The sequence below is a fragment of the Monodon monoceros genome, unplaced genomic scaffold (genome assembly GCF_005190385.1).
Source record: "Monodon monoceros isolate NGI ecotype Baffin Bay Population unplaced genomic scaffold, NGI_Narwhal_1 Super_Scaffold_11, whole genome shotgun sequence".
NCBI lineage: Eukaryota > Metazoa > Chordata > Mammalia > Artiodactyla > Monodontidae > Monodon > Monodon monoceros.
In genome coordinates, this window is record NW_021703767.1 from 126444382 (window position 1) to 126458133 (window position 13752).

General features: G+C 39.6%; 1 long non-coding RNA gene across 1 annotated transcript in view; it reads right to left on the reverse strand.

Annotated features, from left to right (window-relative positions):
- LOC114890159 overlaps window positions 1-3019 on the reverse strand; it is a 7436-nt gene extending 4417 nt beyond the window's left edge. Inside the window, exons 1-2 of the long non-coding RNA XR_003792258.1 lie at window positions 2892-3019; window positions 2636-2717 (exon numbers count right to left, since the gene is read on the reverse strand). This is a non-coding gene — a long non-coding RNA (uncharacterized LOC114890159). The remainder of the gene's footprint in view (window positions 1-2635; window positions 2718-2891) is intronic.
- Window positions 3020-13752: the final 10733 nt, after the last annotated feature.

Sequence of the window (13752 nt, forward strand, 5' to 3'; positions counted from 1 at the left end):
AGAGAGAGAGAGAGAGAGAGAGAGAGAGAGAGAGAGAGAGAGAGAGAAGGTAAGGGAAGAGAAAAGGCGAGAGAAGACTCAAATAAATAAAATCAGAAATTAAAAAGAAGATACAACCGATACCACAGAAATGCAAAGGATCATAAGAGAGTACTATGAATTATATGTCAACAAATTGTACAACCCAGAAGTAGATAAATTCCTAGAAACATACAATCTTCCAAGACTGAATCATGAAGAAATAAAAAATCTGAATATACTGATTACTAGTAAGGATGTTGAAACAGTAATCAAAAATCTCCCAACAAACAAAAGCCCAGGACCAGATGGATTTACTAGAGAATTCTACAAAACATCCAAAGAACATTTAATCCTTCTCAAACACTTCAAAAAAATTTAAAAGGAGAGAAAGCTTGTGCACTGAAAACTATGACACTGATGAGAGAAACTGAAGAAGGCACAAATAAATGGAAGGATAATCTGTGTTCATGGATTGGAAGAATTAATATTGTTAAAATGTCCATACTACCCAAAGCAATCTACAGACTCAATGCAATCCCTATCAAAATTCCAATGACATATTTAACAGAAATAGAACAAATAATTCTAAAATTTGTATGGAACCTCAAAAGATCCTGAATAGTCAAAACAATCTTGAGAAAGGAGAACAAAGCTGGAGGCATCATGCTCCTGATTTCAAACTATACAACAAACTATAGTAATCAAAACAGTATGCTACTGGCACAAAACCAGACACACAGACAAATTGAGAGCCCAGAAATAAACCTATGCACATATGTTCAATTAATTTACAAAAAAGGAGCAAAAGACATACAATGGAGAGAGGATATTCTCTTCAATAAATGGAGTTGGGAACACTGTACAGCCACATGCAAAAGAATGAAAATAGACCACTATCTTTCACCACACACAAAAATTAACTCAAAATGGATTAAATACTTGAATGCAAGTCCTTAAACCATTAAACTCCTAGAAGAAAACATAGGTGGTAACCTCATTTACAATGGTCATAGTGATGTTTTTGTGGATATGACTCCAAAGGCAAGGGAAACAAAAGCAAAAATAAACAAGTGGGACTACATCAAACTAAAAAGCTTCTGCACAGCAAAGGAAACCATCATCAAAGCAAAAGGGCAACCTACAGAATGGGAGAAAACATTTGCAAACCATATATCCAATAAGGGATTAATATCAAAAATATAATGAACTCATACAACTCAGGAACAACAAAAAGCCAATTAAAAAAGGCAGAGTATTTGAATAGACATTTTTCCAAAGAAGACACACAGATGGCCAACAGACACATGAAGATGTTCAACATCACTAATTATTAGTGAAATGCTAGTCAAAACCCAGTGAGTTATCACCTCACACATATTAGAATGGTTATTACCAAAAAGACAAGAAATAACAAATGTTGGAGAGGATGTGGAGAAAAGAGAACCGTTGTACACTGTTGGTGAGACTGTAAATTGTGCAGCCACTATGGGGAACAGTACAGAGATTCCTCAAAAACTTAAGAAAAAAAACTATCATATGACCCAGCTATTCTACTTTTGGGTATTCAAAGGACATGAAAACACTAATTTGAAAAGATATACGCACCTCTATGTTTATTGCAGCATTATTTACAATTGCCAAGATAGAGAAACAACCTAAGTGTCTGTTAATAAATGAACGGGTAAAGAAGATGTGGTATATATATAATGGAATACTACTTAGCCATAAAAAGAATTAAATTCTGCCATTTGTGACAACGTGGATGGACTTTGAAGGTATTAGTGTTTACCAGAGGGGAAGGGGGTTGGGTGGGTGAAAACAGGTGAAAGGGTCAACTGTAAGGTGACTGATGGTAACTAGACTTGTGGTGGTGATCACTTCGTAGTATATGCAGATGTTGAATTTTAATGCTGCACACCTGAAACTAATATAATAAAAAAGAGGTTAATCCCAGGGAGACAAGTTGAATTGGAAGGTGAAGGGTATGGGAAGGTTTTCACTTTACATATTTCTATATTCTTTAATTTTTTTTACAGGAATGTGTTTTATATATTACTTAACTGAAAGAAACATTTAAAAATACATTTTAGGGACTTCCCTGTTGGTGCAGTGGTTAAGAATCCTCCTGCCAACGCAGGGGACACGGGTTCGAGCCCTGGTCCAGGAAGATCCCACATGCTGTGGACCAACTAAGCCCGTGCGCCACAACTACTGAGTCCGCGCACCTAGAGTCCGTGCTCCGCAACAAGAGAAGCCACCGCAATAAGCCCATGCACCACAACGAAGAGCAGCTCTTACTCGCCACATCTAGAGAAAGCCCGCATGCAGCGAAGAAGACCCAGTGCAGCCAAAAATAACCAACCAACCAAACAAACAAATAAATACATACACTTTAAAAATTGATCAGGCAAAGCAGAATGAGTTTAATGGTTCGATTTTAAAATACTGAAATAAACTCATTCTTAGTTTAAAAAAACAACCAAGGAAGAATACACTGTCTGAGTGTTGCTTCTGTGTCCTCCAATAAGAGAACACTTTTCAAGCTCCATAGAGCCCAACAATACACAGAGGAGAAGGAAAGATAAGAGAAATGATACAGGCTCCAAATACTTACCTGTCAGGGTTGTGCTTGCTGAAAAATTGTTGTTAATTAACTTGGTGCAAAAGATGAAGCATGGCGAGGAGATGAAAGAGACCTTTACACAAAGGGATTTGAGTACTTATTTTAGAAGATTCTCTTTATGTGGACTATCCTCTCCTAGCACTCTGAGGAATATCTGCCAAGCTTAATGGGTGTTCTTGCCCTCCCAACTGCAAACCCTCTTAATGCCAGATTACAGAGAAAGGGCATAACAGAGTTAAAACTGCACCTTACGATCAAGGTCAAAAGTCCTGCCAACTTCCCATTCTCAAAGGTAGGAGCAGAAACAGTGGGAGAGCGATAGGAGGTCCTCTGGTTCTGGGGGCAGGGGAGGGGGCTACCATGTCATTCTCTGCTAAGCTGACACCTGTTCTCAGCAGGTGACTTAATCACTAATCCCTTAAAATAGCAGTGTGTTCCCTAAGCATTCTGGGTTCCCAGTAAAAAAAAAAAGGCTCTTCAATGATTTGTTTTAAAGAGCCATACATAGTCATAGTATGAAATTTGGGGAAACATTTTGGAAAACACACAGAATTAAAAAATCAAATTGACCTCATTTTCTAGAAATAGACTCTGTTAATACTTTCTTTTATAATGTTTATTATTTTTCTCTGATAATAGTGGGGCATACATAGGATTCAAATTTGGAATATAGAGAAAAGCTTACAGAATAAAATAAAATTGCCTGTAATTCCACTATTACTGATATTTTGATCTTTTTCCTTCCAGTCTTTTTTCTTTACACACACACACGTAAATTTTAAATAAAATGTAAATCATATAGTATATGTAGTTTTGTATCCTATTTTTTGTACTTAATGTTATATCATGAACATTTTCTTTATCATTAAGTGCTATTCAAGAACATGATTATAATTGGTCATCTGCTATTCTACTAGATGAATTAGCCACAGTTCATCTAACCATTAGACTGGAGTGTTGGAATCTGGCTTCTTTCTACTTCTTTACCATTTGAAAATAATGCCATTATAAACAGCCTTACATGGGAATCTTCACTTAGGATCAGTTTCTAAAGGTTGAATTTCTAGTTCAAAGACCATGGACGTTTTTAAGGCTTTCAATACATATTGCAGCCTTGTCCTTCAGGAAGGCTGTGTCCTTTCACACTCCCCCAATGGGCAAGCCAGTGCCCATTTCTTGTCAACTGCTATTAGATTTGTAGTTTCTGTCTGAGAGGCCTCCCTGCTTTGTGCAATCCCATCGCACCACTGCCATCTTGTGTTCTCCCTCTGTGGCTTTTCTAGGAGAGAGGAAACGTCTGGTCCCTGGACTATATGAAACGTTCTCCCTACATTCCTCTGAAGATCTTTACTCCTCCGTAGTTGTTTCTAAGTTTGTTTTGAGGTGATATGGGTCCCCCTTGTTTGACCAGCTGAGTAACCCTGTCCTGCACTCAGCTCACACCTTGTCTCCTCTGCAAAGCTTCCTCTGACATTCCAGGCTGGTTTAAGAATCTCTCCTTGTTACTCCCCTCAGTCCTTTCCCTGTCAAAGTTCTTGTCACATTGTACTATGTGCTCTGCTGCCTCCCCTCCAGATGTAAGCTCCCTGAGGGTATGGGCGTGTGCCTTTTCCCACTGTATCTTCAGTGCCTGATGGTGTACCTCGCAGATGTGGACATTCCATAGATGCTGAATACATGCTTACTTTATTTTAAAAATTCTTGAATGTTCGCCTCTATTTCCATACCGTGTATTCTATCCTATTCCCCCTAAACATTTACTGAGAGTTTTTCTGATTACATAATCATCTTGTAGTTCTATTTATTTATTTAATCTTATTTTTCTAGCTTTATTGAGGGATAATTGACATGACATTGTGTAAGTTTAAGGTGTACAGCATGATGATTTGATACATTTATATATTGTAAAATGATTATCACAATAAGCTTAGTTAACACACCTAACACCTCACATAGATATTATGGTGGGGTTTTTTTGTGGTGAGAACTTTTAAGATTTATTGGGTTGGCCAAAAAATTCATTTGGTTTCCATAAGCTCTTACACAAAAACCTGAACGAACTTTTCGGCCAACCCAATAAAAAGTGAGATCATACAGTATTTGTCTTTTTCTGTCTGACTTATTTCACTTAGCACTATGCCCTCAGTTTTCATCCATGTTGTTGCAAATGGCAGCATTTGTTTCTTCCTTATGACAATAATATTCCATTATATACATACCTGTATATACTTTTTTTTTATCCATCCATTCATCAATGGGCCTTTAGGTTGCTTCTTTGTCTTGGCTATTGTAAATAATGCTGCAATGAACATGGGAAAGTAGATATCTCTTTGAAATAGTGATTTCATTTCCTTCTGATATATACCCAGAAGCAGAATTGCTGGATCATATAGTTCTATTTGTAATTTTTTTGAGGAAACACCATACTGTTTTCCATAGTGGCTGCACCAAATTACATTCCCACCAACAGTGCACAAGAGTTTCCTTTTTGCCACATCTTTACCAACACTTGTTATTGTCTCCTGGATAATAGCCATTCTGACAGGTGTAAGGTGTTATCTCATTGTGGTTTTGATTTGCATTTTCCTGATTATTAGTGATGGTGATTACATTATAATGTGTCTGTTGACTATATATGTTCTTAGGAAAAATGTCTACTCAGGTCCTTTGCACATTTGAAAATCGGATTATGTGAGGGATTTTTATTCTTTTTTGCTATCAAGTTGTATGTATTCCTTATATATTTTAGATATTAACCCCTTATCATATGTATGATTTGCAAATGTTTCTCCCCATTCTGTATATTACTTTTCATTTTGTCAATTGACCATTTCTTTTGCTGCATGGAAGCTTTTAGTTTGATGTGGTCCCACTGGTTCATTTTTGCTTTTATTGCTTGTACTTTAGATGTCATATCCAAAAAATCCTTGCCAAAACCAATGTCGAGGAGTTTTTTCCTATGTTTTCTTCTAGGAGTTTTATGGTTTCAGGTCTTACATTCAAGTCTTTAATCCATTTTGAGTTAATTTTTGTGTATGGTGCAAGATAATGGTATAGTTTCAATTCTTTTGCATGTGGCTGTCTAGTTTTCCCAACTCATTTACTGAAGAGACTGTCCTTTCTCCACTGTATGTTCTTTGCTCATTTTTTGTAAATTAATTAATCATATGTGCATGGGTTTATTTCTGGGCTCTTAATTCTGTTCCATTGGTCTGTGTGTCTTTTTTTGTACTAGTACTATACTGCTTTGATTGCTGTAGCTTTGTAGTATAGTTTGAAATCAGGAGATGTGAACCTCCAGCATTGTTCTTCTTTCTCAAAATTGTTTTGGCTGTTTAGGGTCTTTTGTGATTCTATAGGATTTTTAGGATTTTAGGATTGTTTTTTCTATTTCTGTAAAAGATGTCATTGGCATTTTGATAGAGATTGCATTGAATCTATAGGTGGTCTTGGGTATCTAGCAGTTCTTAATCATCTTTTGATAACCTAGAGTTGACCTTAGGGCACCAAAAAAGGAAGAAGGGAAGGAAAAAGAATGAGGAAAAGAAAGAGGGAGAGGAGATATATAATAGAATATAAAGGGTTTTTTTGTGTGAATTGACAGTGAAGTCTTTTTATTTATTCTTTATTTTAATATTTATTTATTTATTTGGTTGCACCAGGTCTTAGTTGTGGCAGGTGGGCTCCTTAGTTGCAGCAGGCAGGCTCCTTAGTTGTGGTTCACTGGCTCCTTAGTTGCAGCACATGGGCCCCTTAGTTGTGGCATGTGAACTCTTAGTTGCAGCTTTCGTGTGGGATCTATTTCCCTCACCAGAGATTGAACCCGGGCCCCCTCCATTGGGAGCGTGGAGTCTTAACCCTGCACCACCAGGGAAGTCCCAGAATATGAATTATTATACTTTATATTTCTGTATGATTTTACAGTTTACACTGTTCTTTCATACGCTTGTGGAAATTCTAAGTCCCCTTCCAGAAAGGTTGGACCTTCATGCTGGATGCTGTGATAGTACACTGTATCTTCCATAGCACCTCTTGCAATTGTTGGCATATCATTATTAGTGTTCACTGATGTATCCCCAATATCTACCAGAGTGCTTAATGCATTGTAGCTGTTTACTAAATATGAACTCTGAGGAAAACATTATTATCTCCATTCAAAGACATATCATTAGAGAACTGACATTTCAATCTAGGGAGTTGGATTCCAAGTTTGGTGTTCTTTCCATGTCAGCTAATGTAGTGGACATTTTTCACCCATGGGAAAAAATGGAAAGGGAGAATAATTGAGAGAAAGAAGAGAGGGAAGAGAGAAGGAGAAAATCATAGAGATGGAGAGAAGTGGTTTGAAGTTGACACCTGATGATGAAGGGAGGATAAATGCAGAGCTTTGATGCAATAGGATGTAGCATTTGTGGCTCCATCAAGCTTAGTAAACCAAGATTCCACTCAGAACTGAAGTATTTTTAAAACAAGTCAAAAATGAAAATTCAATAGTACTTTCCCCCATTACAGCTTTTTATACTCTCAGACTAATCAATGATTGAATTTCCACAGCTTTGAGACTGCACCAAGTGGTAGTGGGAGAAAGGGTTCTCCCAGTGATGTCCTCCAGAGAATACATGGACAGGATCAAGCTGCTTCCTCCTGGCTTCATACACCTGAATGTACAGGTTAGATGAAGTTTTTCTGTAGACAAGGAGATGTGCCCTCTGGAGTGGTACAGATGAAGACCAACAAATGCTATGACATAGATGTCACTACTTTTCATCTGTAGAATTTTTGGAAGGCAGCAGAGCATAGAGGTTAAGAGCATGGGCTGTTCCTCATTTGTAAAGTGGGAATAATAAAAGTACGTAACCCATTGGGATGCTGTGAAGATATAATGGGATAATGCATGTAAAGGGCATAGAACAGAGCCTGGACCATGGCCAGCACTTAATAAATGTTGACTATCTTTTTTAGATTGCCTTCCAATTGCAGACATGGAAGAAAATGTCTGCAGTTCTTTTCAGTAAGCAATGAGCATCGGGCCATTTTCCATTGCCTGGGATCCTCTAAGAATTCCTAGGCACCTGAAAGCACACACAAGAACATACCTTATGGTATGTTCTAGGACTAGGGTAAGCTAGTCCTAGAAAATTCAGCAATTGGAGTTCAGTACTTTCTTAGACACGTTAATTACAAATGATCTAATCCAAAGCCAGTAAGTAGATTCTTTGGCCAGCATGTTATCCATTTGGTGGTATCTATCTATCTATCTATCTATCTATCTGAATTTCAATACTTTTAGTCAGGACATGTACTATGCAATCTATTGACACATTTGTTACTTGCTGGAGCAGACAGGTGCCCCTATTCTAGATTTAACTTACCAACAATTTCACCTAATACTGGCATTTATTTGTCATTAGTAAATTTTTTTGTTACGGTGGGCTACATGCTCCTCTGCAACTCTTCTCTTACCCTAGGTCCCCATTGAATACCTAATACTGTCTGAGCTTCTCACCAGTGCTTACCAGGTCCTCCATGACCTGGCCCATGATCACACTTCCATCTTCCTCTCTTGCCCCTGCCCACTCTTCCATCTATTCTAGCCTCTAAACTTTAAGTTCCAGCCATAGGAGCTAGGGTGGTTCATGGCACTCTTACGCATATATTCACCTTCTTTGCTAATATTGTCTCTTCTCACATCACCTGCCTAATACCTCCTAATATTTTGGGACTTAGTTCAGGCCTTATATCTTTTTGGAATCTTTTCTGATCCCCTTGTGCTGGATCAGATTCTCCCTTCAAATTATCAAATATCTATCCTAGTCCTTACATATTGTGTCATAATTTACATACTGTGTTTTCACCCTTATACCTCCTTGACAATAGAAATTATGTCTTATCCACTTTCCAATGCCCACAGTAACTGATATATACTAGGCCCTCAATAAGTGTTGAATGAATTCCTGGATGATTATGACTAAAGATAAAAAACAAGCAACAAAAAACATGAGAAATTTATGAGACACTATTAAAAAGGCTGACAAAACCAAAAGGCAGAATTAAATATACTTTCTAGAAATGACATTATAGTTATTAAAATAAAAAACCTAACAGATGGAATAAACAGCAAATCAGACGGACTCAAAGGGAAATTGATGAACTGAATTGCAGCACAGAGAAGCTAAGGCATAGAAAACATGAAAGAGAGCTTAAGACACACACAGACATATATACACACATGTGTGCACACAACAAGAAAGACTAAAGTAAAAATTGTAGAAAAAGAATATTTATTTTTTAAATTAAAAAAATTTTTTTTTTGCGGTACCTCTCACTGTTGTGGCCTCTCCCGCTGTGGAGCACAGGCTCCGGACGCACAGGCCCAGCGGCCATGGCTCACGGGCCCAGCCACTCCACGGTATGTGGGATCTTCCCAGACTGGGCCACAAACCCGTGTCCCCTGCATCGGCAGGCGGACTCTCAACCACTGCGCCACCAGGGAAGCCCAGAAAAACAATATTTGAAGAAAATGGCTGACAATTTTCTAGTGTTGATAAAAGGCAGGAATTCTCTCATTCAGGAATCATGAGTCTTGACAAGATAAACAAAAAGAAAAATCCACACCTAGACATATGAAAATGAAAAACATTAGAGAGGAAAATGTCATAAATGCAGAAAGTAGACTTCACCTACAGAGAAATGATAATTAGAATGACAGTAGACTTCTCAACCATTACAATGGAAACTAGAACACAATGGTAGACTAACAGTTAGCATGGAACAGGATTAAGTAACCAAGTACAGATCTGAGAGCCTGGGGCTACATTTAGACGCAGAAAGTGGTATGGTTATGGCTTCATCCATAACTTAGAGGAAGTCCTTAACTGGGCTCACGTTTGGGGGAAAGAAGCAGATTATGATATCCACATCCAAGGACTCCCTCTCTCACCTCAGAGGCAGCTTAGGGTATGAACTAGAAATTGCATCCATCTAATGTGCTGCTTATAAGGCAGAATGGGCCACCAGCAGGATGGTGGCAGTAATTTTGCCTCTTTCTCCTGGTGTTTCAGGGCCCCAGTATGGGTGAGATGGAACCTAATGTTTGGCTGTTAGGAGATGGCCTCACACTTGCTTCCTTTAAGGAAAACAGGGAAATCTTATGATTGTTTATCTCCAGGCATACTGTCCTCTCTATAGTCCAGAGCCAAGCCCCTCTGCTGGAGATCATCTTATGTTAATTCTGGTGTGACTCCATATTCTCTCATTTTCCTCATGAACCATGATGTGCAAGAAGTTATGAAACATTACCCAAGCCAAGTCTCTTTTAGGGAAGGAGGATTATATGAATATGGATATATCTCTGCCTGGGAAATTTCCCATTACCTAGTCCTAAGATTTATTAGAAGGGGCTGATAAATCCAGGCAAGTTCAGTTGGCTGTTTACTCTCTTGTACCCCACAGGTACAAGAGAGTAATGGCTCTCAACTCTGTTAGACTGGTGATTCCTAACATCTAATGTGAAGTCTCTCCTGGTAGGCACATTAAGACAGTTTCCTGGACCCTTTCCCCAGAGATTGTAATTCAGTAGATTGGAGTGGGGCTCCCAGCTGATGCAGTGCCACTGGTCTGAGGATCTGACTTGGAAATTACCATAAAAATAGATGGAAAAAAAAGTGGGCGCCTGGGGGTGGTGGTGGAGGGAGGGAGATACTGAACTGCCAGAGTCCCTACAGCATGTATTTGTATATGAGAGACATGTATTTGTATATGAGAGAGCGTTTTCTTTTTTCTGGGGGGGAGTGGGTGAATCTATGAAAATTCCCAACTTTTACTCTCCCTTGCCACATAAAGATTGTTCTGGCTTTGCATCCTGCTTCTTGCTATCCCCTGCACAATGAGGGGACTAGTTCCTTAGAGTTTAGAGGGCCAGAAATTGGAGACAGGGGATGAAGAGAGAGCTGGAGACGGAAAGGGTGGAGAGACAGGAGGCTTAGGGCTCAGTGATGGAGGACGAGTTTTCTAGGCAGTTTTGAGGAGAGATGTGGGAGTAGCTGTGGGGAATGAGGGAGGTGGATGAGAGAAGAAAGGAATTTCTTTGAGTTCCATAGTCCTCAGGGTGCCAGAGTGTGATCTGAGGCAGCCCACAGGTATTTGAGAAATGCAGGAAATAACTCAAGTTATTTTGAAGTTACATTTTGATTGTTGGATGGCATGTCTTAGGGTGTGACACTGCTCTGAGTCTTTGGCTTCACTAGGGTTACAATAGCATGATAGTTCTGATGCATCATGTTTGTGACACTGGGGGCCCCATGTGGGACCACCCAGTCCCTCATCCTCATTAAGACCCTCCATGTTTCTCACTGGGCCAGCTGTTGCAATGGTTTCCTCTCATTAACCCACCTTGAGGCCCTCTTCCCTCTTCCTCCACACACAGCCATTAGGCTAATCAGCCTAAACTGGAATTCTGATAACAATAGCTAGCATTCAGTGGCTTCTGCCATAGAGCCCTTGGTTCCCTAGTGATGTAGGCTCTCATGTGCCCTCCAAGCCGCTTTTAGTGGAAGGATTGTTAAATGTTCCGTTGACTGTAGATTTTAACCAAAATATCTTGCAAGGCATTCAAGGCTTCATAGTCCTTGTTTCAACCTATGCTTCTAGTGTTCTTTCCAGCCACATGTACCTCATACTCCACACTTCTGTTCCTTGGACATTTACTTACAGTTTCCCATCTCCATGCCTTTGTACATGCAGTTCCTGCCACCTGGAATGATCTCCTTACCGCTTCTGTCTGATAAGATCAACCCATGTTTCAAAGCCAGCTCAAATGCCTCCCTTTTAGGAAACTTCTATGGTCATCTCTACTCATCCCTCCTACTATGGAACTTTATTTGTACTTCTCTGTACTACAAACTCTACTGATACTGTAGTTGTCTTAGTCTTATCTGTCTTTCAAGACCTGTGCCGTCCAATATGGTAGCCACTAGCCACTTGTGGCTATTTAAATTAATTAAAATGAAATAAAATTTAAAATTTAGTTTCCCACATTTCAAGTGCCCAATAGCCCATGTAGCTAGTAACCACTGTATTGGGCAATAAGGATAGAGAACACTTCCACTATTGCAGAAAGTTCTAGTGGACAACACTGGGACCATATATCATTCACTCCCTCTTATATTTGTTTGTTTATTTATTTATTTATTAATAGGTTTTTTTGGATGTGGACCACCTTTACCTTTAAAGTCTTTATTAAATTTGTTACAGTATTGCTCCGTTTTATGTTTTTGTTATTTTGGCCACAAGGCATATGGCACCTTAGTTTCCGGACCAGGGATCAAACCCGTACCCCCTGCATTGGAAGGGGAAGTCTTAACCGCAGGACTGCCAGGGACGTCCCTCTGTTATACTTATTGAATAAAAGTCAGTTACATTGAATTAACTAGAATTTTACTGGTTATTTTATCTTGATTTCTCACCCAGAACTGGAGCTTTATATTTTCAGCTTCTAAAAAAGGCATGTGGTACTACCTGTTCCTTGCAGTCTTTTTTAAGGATGGTCTATGTTCTCTCTTTTTTTAAAAAATAAATTTATTTATTTATTTAATTTGGCTGCATTGGGTCTTCGTTGCTGTGCACGGCCTTTCTCTAGTTGTGGCAAGCAGGGACTACTCTTCGTTGCGGTGTGCAGGCTTCTCATTGCGGTGGCTTCTCTTGTTGCGGAGCACAAGCTCTAGGCGCACGGGCTTCAGTAGTTGTGGCATGCAGGCTCAGTAGCTGTGGCTCATGGGCTCTAGAGTGCAGGCTCAGTAGTTGTGGCGCATGGGCTTAGTTGCTCTGCGGCATGTGGGATCTTCCCAGACCAAGGCTCAAACCCATATCCCCTGCATTGGCAGGCTGATTCTTAACCACTGTGCCACCAGGGAAGTCCCTGTGTTCTCTTGAGATGAAGCCGTCTCCTCTTTCTGTGGGTTGCCTTCATTACAAGGCCTTTCCGAGAGTTGTTTGGTGTGCCATCTTCCTGGAGGTATGTCCCAGTTCACTTCCTGTGGCTTACCCGTTGAACCAGTATTCTTTAGTAATGAGGCCTCTGCCTTGGAAGAAAGAGCAGAGGTCTGTAACCCTCATTGTTACACTGCCACTCGAGAGAGTCTGCCTGTCCTTCTAGATAGACCCTCATGCCTGCAGGGGTCAAAAGACACAGACACAAGGACACCTATGACAATTAGCAATGGCATTTGGCTTTCTCATTACCTTCTTGGCAAAATCAGTTGTCTGTAGAATAGGCTTCTGGGTAGAAACCACAAGGCCAGAATGACCACAAGAGGGCACCAGTGCACCTTCAACAGCCTTTACCTCCAAAAACCCTGGGAAGGTTTCCCGGTGCAAGGGTAGGATAGAATGAATACACATTGGATTCGAAAGGAATAGAAAAAGAAAAAAGAAAAAAATTTCATCATATTGTTATGTCTGACTGGAAGGCCTGCTTACCAGGCTTTTATTTATGCATCCAGAACCTCCTTAAATGTAGGAATAACAGGAACATTATACAATAATAGCCAGACAAGGGATTAGATTGAAAAATATTCTAAATAGGGATGTGAATAGGTCAGTAGACTTTAAAACAGAATAAACCTCACTTCGAAGCAAGGTAGCTATGGAAACATTACCAAAATCATTCTGTTACTTCATGGCTGCAGTGGTTTCTGCAGCCAGGAGATGCTGTCAAGGGAGGGCAGAATATTATTTTCTTATAAATAATACAACATAGGATCCTATATGGAAAGTTGCAAGAAATTAGATTTCAGACGTAGAGATGTTTCAACAAAAATACCCAACAGCTTTAATTTGGTTTCTGATAAATTGGCTCTGGGTTTGCAGTTGTTAAGTTTTTCTCTATTTCTGTTGCAGAAAGAAAGGGAGCCTGTGAGAGGATATATTTCTATGTCTCTGGATCTATTATATACACACGTATGCGTGCACATCTAGCATGGCTGATAGAGTCACCTGTTCATCCCTGGTGTGACCCACGTGAGGACAGGCGACCTATATTTAGCCCTTAGACAAGGGGCTTACTTTCTTGTAGGGCGTGGAGCCATGCTGCCTGAGGCCACAGGGTCCTG